The sequence below is a fragment of the Orycteropus afer genome, unplaced genomic scaffold, assembly GCF_000298275.1.
Source record: "Orycteropus afer afer isolate SDZICR_OR568_19922 unplaced genomic scaffold, OryAfe1.0 scaffold00157, whole genome shotgun sequence".
NCBI classification, from domain to species: Eukaryota; Metazoa; Chordata; class Mammalia; order Tubulidentata; family Orycteropodidae; genus Orycteropus; species Orycteropus afer.
In genome coordinates this window covers 7840809-7846172 of record NW_006921744.1, presented here as the reverse complement: position 1 = coordinate 7846172, position 5364 = coordinate 7840809, and positions in this window count along the sequence as shown.

The window sequence follows — 5364 nt, the reverse complement described above, 5'->3', positions numbered from 1 at the left end:
CCTTGTTCCCAGAAGGGAAGGACCTGTCTAGGGCTTGCCTTTGGGGACCAGTGTATGCACCTGGGGGGACATACAGGCCTTGTAGAGGCTGAGCCCCTGGGTCTCACCTACTGCCAATACACGCTTGCTGTTCCGTGCATGGGCTTGCTGCTTTGGGGTGTGGCCCCCTCTCCAACCTTCAAAGTGAGGGAATCCCTGGGTCAGGAGCATGTGGGGGCAGGGAGCTCAGATGCTACTTGGCTGTGCACCCCAAATAAACTCCGTGGATTCTTCCAGAAAGGATTGCTTGGTGGAAGCAGGACCTTATTGCTGTTCTTCCCCACATGGGGGCAGACGTCTCTTGTTGATTGAAAAGAACCACATGAGGGACCACTGCCTCCCATACTGTGAGGGCAGGTTAAATTGGCAGCACGTACCCATGGCAAAACTCGTGGGTGAGTGGTCACTCAGGGCCCTCCAGCCTTTGTCCTCCCCTACCCCTCACCTTGGCTGTCCACTTCCCTCCTGCTCACAATGACCTGGCACTGGATTTTGTGAAACTAGCAACTGCTCAGTGTGCCTGGCCGCCTGAACAAAGAATGCAGTGGGACACGGAGAACAGACAGGCACCCACACTTATTTAGGCGGGGTCCAAATCAGGGTGTCAGCCATGTTGGTTGCTTCTGGAAAGGCTGTTAGATGGGTTCAGTCCAGGTGTGGTTTTGATCTTGTTGTTATTATGTGCCGTCGAGTTGGACTCGACTCATACAGACTCCTCCTTTGGTTTCCTAGGCAGTATCTCTACAGAAATATATTGCCCAACCTTCCTACTGGTGGGTTTGAACCACCAGCCTTCTGGTTAGCAGTCAAATGTTTTAAGCACTATGCCACCAGAGCTCCTCAGCCCGGGTGTGGGCAGTGGGAACACTGAGGATGCTGGTGATCTCAATCCTCAATGTCTTGAGATGACCTCCTCACTGGAGTGTTTTCCTGTAGCCCCCCACTGAGTGCCATTCCTTCAGGGTCATCACCTGTGAGGATGGGTGTGCACCCTGCCTGACACCTGGGGTTTGATTCCGGAGCATGAGGTTAGTTTCCATGCGGAGAACTCAGCATGCCCTCCAGAAGGCCTTGGGGCAAGGAGCTGGGCAGGGCTGTTTGAGGGGCCCCTGTTCTGGTGTTCCAGAGGTGAGAAACTTCATCCACAGCTGGGGGATCACACCCGGGGTGACCGCATGCTTCGTTGATGCCATGCATCCTCGTATACCAGGCTCAGCTGCAGCACGGACATTTGGTGGCTGGTGGCTGGTGGCTGGTGGCTAGTGTCTGGAGCAACCCTCTCTCCCCTCATCCCTGAGCCCCAGCCTGATGGTAGCCCAGCTCAGTCCCAGAGCCCCAGTCTGAGGGCGGTCAATATCTGCCTCTGAGCTCAAGCCTGAGGGTGAGTTCAAGCCACACAAAGGGGTGTCCCTTCCTTGACAGAGGAGTGCATCGTGAAGGGGTGCCCAGGGAAGGCTTCAAGAAGAACTCTGAAGGCTTGGCCCCTCCTCTCAAAAGGCCCAAGGAAGAGTAGCCCAAAAGGGTGCCTGGGGCAGGCTCCAAGGGGCATCACGAAGGGGTAGCCACTCCACAGGAGAGGAAGGGCACTCTGAAGGAGTGCCTGGGGCAGGCTTCAAGGTGCACCCCAAAGGGGTGACCCCTCCTCGGGAGAGGAGGTGAACCACAATCGGTTGCCCAAGGTAGGCTTCACGTGGCAGCCCGAAGGGTTGACCTCTCTCTGGGAGAGCAGGGCCACCCTGAAGGGGTGCCCATGGCGGGCTCCATGGTGCACTCCAAGGGGGTGGGCTTTCCTGTCTTGAAGCCTGTGGAGGGGGAACCAAAAGGGGAGGCCAGGTAAGGTTTCAAGGGGCACCCGGAATGGGTAGGCCCTCTCCGGATGAGGGGGGTCACCCCAAAAGGGTGTCTAAGCAGGCTCCATGGGGCACCCTGAAGGGGTGGTCCCTCCTCTCATGAGGCCTGAGGAAGGGCACTCCAGGGGGGTAGACCTTCCTCTCATGAGGCCCAAGGATGTGCACCAGAAGCAGTGTGAAGGGCCGACTTCATGGGACACCCTGAAGGATTGGGCCCTCCTCTCATGAGGGCTGTGGAGGTGACCTCGAATGGGTGCCTGGGAGAGGCTCCAAGGGACATACAAAAGGATTGGTCCCTCCTCTCATGAGCCCCGAGGAGGGGAAACCTGAAGGGGTGCCTGAGGCAGGCTCCAAGGGCACTCCAAAGGGGTTTCCCCAAATCTGGAGACTAAGGGCACCAAGAAGTGGTGCCCAGGGCAAGCTCCAAGAGGCACCCCGAAGGGGTGGACCCTCCTCTCTTTAGGCCTAAGGAGTGGCACTCAGAACAGGTGCCCAGGACAGGCTCCAAGGGGTATCCTGACAGTGAGACCCCTCCTCGAGAGAGGAGGAGTACCACAAAAGGGTGCCTGGGTCAGGCTGCAAGGAGCACCTGGAATGGGTAGCCCCTTCATGGGAGAAGAGAAGTACCATGAAAGGGTACCTGGGGCAGCCTCCAAGGCATACCCCAAAATAGTGTCCCCTCCTCTCACGAAGCCCGAGGAGCAATAACCTGAAGGGGTGCCCTTGGTAGGTTTCAAGGGGAACCTCAAAGGGTGGGCCCTCCTCTGGAGTGTAGGGGCACCCCAAAGCAGTGTCCAGGGAAGGATTCAAGGGGCACCTCGAAGGGGTGTCCCCTCTTTGAGAGAGGTGCAGCACCACAAAGGTTTTCCTGGGCAGATTTCAAAAGGCACCATGATATGGAGACCCTTCCTCTCAAGAGGCCCGAGGTGGGGTACCCCATATTGGTAGACCCTCCTCTCATGAGCACCAAGGAGGTGCACCACAAAATGTGCCAAGGGCAGGTTTCAAGGGGCATCCCAAAGGGGTGGCACCTCCTTGGGAAGGGAGGGTCACCATGAAAGGGTGCCCGAGGCAGGCTTCAAGTGCACTCTGAAGAGGTGGACCCTCCTCAGGAGAAGAGGGTCACCCCAAAGAGGAGCCTGGGACAGAGTCCAAGGGTACCCCAAAAGGGTGGCCCTACCTCTCATAATACCAGAGGAAGGGCACCCTGAAGTGCTGCCTGGGGCAGACTTCAAGGGGCACCCCAAAGAGATGGCCCATCTTCTGGAGACATGGGGCATCATGAAGGGTTGCCCAGGGCAGGATTTAAGGGACACTCGAAGGGGTGGTCCCTGGTCTCATGAGTTCTGAGGAGGGGAACCCTGTAGGGGTCCTGGATAAGGATTCAAGGGGCACCCCGAAGGGGTGGGCCCTTTTTATCAGAGTGGCACCCCAAAAGTGTGCCCAGGGCAGAATTCAAGGGGCACCCCAAAGGGGTGGCCCTTCCTCGGGGGAGGGGGAGGCACAACCCGAAGCGATGTTTGGGGTAAACTTCAAGGAGCACCATGAAGGGGTGACTCCTTCTCAGGAGAGGAAGTGCACCACAATGGGTTGCCCAGGGCAGGCTTCAAGCAGCACCCCGAAGTGTTAGACTCTCAATGGAAGAGGAGGGGCACTCCGAATGGGTGCCAATGGCAGTTTTCAAGGGGCACCCCAAAGGGGTGGGCCCTCCTCTCTTGAAATCCAAGGAGGGGCAACCAAAGGGGAGCCCAGGTAAGGCTTCAAGGGGCACCACGAAGGGGTGGACCCTCCTTTGGAGAGGAGGTACACCACAACGGAATACTCAGGGCAGGCTTCATGCGTGACCCCAAAGGGTTGGCCTCCCCACAGTAGAGGAGGGGCAAACTGAAGGGGTGCCTGGCAGGCTTCAAGGGGCATGCCAAAGGGGTCAGCCCTCCTCTCTTGAAGCCCAAAGAGGGGCAACCCAAAAGGGAGCCCAAGTAAGGCTTCAGGGGGCACCCTGAATGGGTGGGCACTCTTCAAGTGAGGAGGGTCACCCTGAAAGGGTAACTAGGGCACGCTTCAAGAACCACCCAGAAGGTGTAGCCCCTCCTTGGGAGGGGAGGGGCACCCCGTAGGGTTGTCTTGGGCATGCTTCAAGGGGCACCCCGAAGTAGTGGCACCTCCTCATTTGAGGCCTGAGGAAGGGAACCTGAAAGGGGGCCCGGGTAAGATTCAAGGGGCACCACAAAGGTGTGGGCCCACCTCGGGAGTGTAGAGGCACCCCAAAGATGTGCCCAGGGAAGACTTCAAGGAGCACCCCAAATGGTACCGGGGCAGGCACCAAGTGGCACCCCAAAAGGGTGTTCTATCCTCAGGAGAGGAGGGTCACCATGAAAATGTGCCCAAGGCAGGGTCCAAGGGCCACCCCGAAGGGATGGACACTCCTCAGAGAAGAGGTCATCCGGAAGGTGTGCCTAGGACAGGCTCCAAGGTCACCCCGAAAGGGTGGCCCCTCCTCGGGAGAAGAGGGTCACCCTGAAGGGAAACATGGAGCAGGCTCCCAGGCGCACCCCAAATGTGTGGTCCCTACTCTCATGAGGCCAGAGAAGGGGCACCCTGAAGGAGTGCATGGGGAAGGCTTCAAGGGGCACCCCAAAGGTATAGTCCCACATCAGGAAGGAGGGGCACTCTGGAAGTGTGTCTGGAGCAGGCTTCAAACTGCATCCCGAAGGAGTTTCCCCTCCACGGAATAGGAGGGCCAGACCGAAGGGTTGCTTGGGACTGGCTTCAAGGGGCACCCCGAGGGAGTGGCCCCTCTTTTGGAGAGGAAGGGCACCCCAAAGGGTTGCACAGGGCAGGCATCAAGGGACACCGTGAAGTCATGGGAACTCCTCAAGAGAGGAGGTGCACCCCAAAGCGGTGCCCGGGGAAGGCTCCAAGGGGCACAAATTGAAGAGGAATGGTGTGGCATTCATCATCCCAAAAGATGTTTTAAGATCTGTCCTGAAGTACAATGCTGTCAATGATAGGATACCATCCACATGCCTACAAGGAAGACTTGTTAATAACTTCTATTATTCAAATTTATGCACCAACGCCCAAAGCCAAAGTTGAGGAAATTGAAGATTCTTGTCAACATCTGCAGTCTGAAATGGACCGGACGTTCAATCAGGATGTGTTACTTATCACTGGTGACTGGAATGCAAAGGTTAGAAATAAAGAAGAATTACCAGTAGTTGGAAAATTTGGCCTTGGTGACAGAAATAATGCTGGAAATTGCATGGGAGAATTTTGCAAGACCAATGACTTATTCATTGCAAATAACTTTTGTTAACAACACAAATGGCGGCTTTACACGTGGACTTCACCAGATGGAATACACAAGAAAGTCGATGAAAGAGGGGAAGGTCTTGTACGAGATGGATTGACTAGGGGGCTGTGAAGACGAGCTCAAGTACAGCAAGAATCATGAAGCTGGCACAGGCATGGCCAG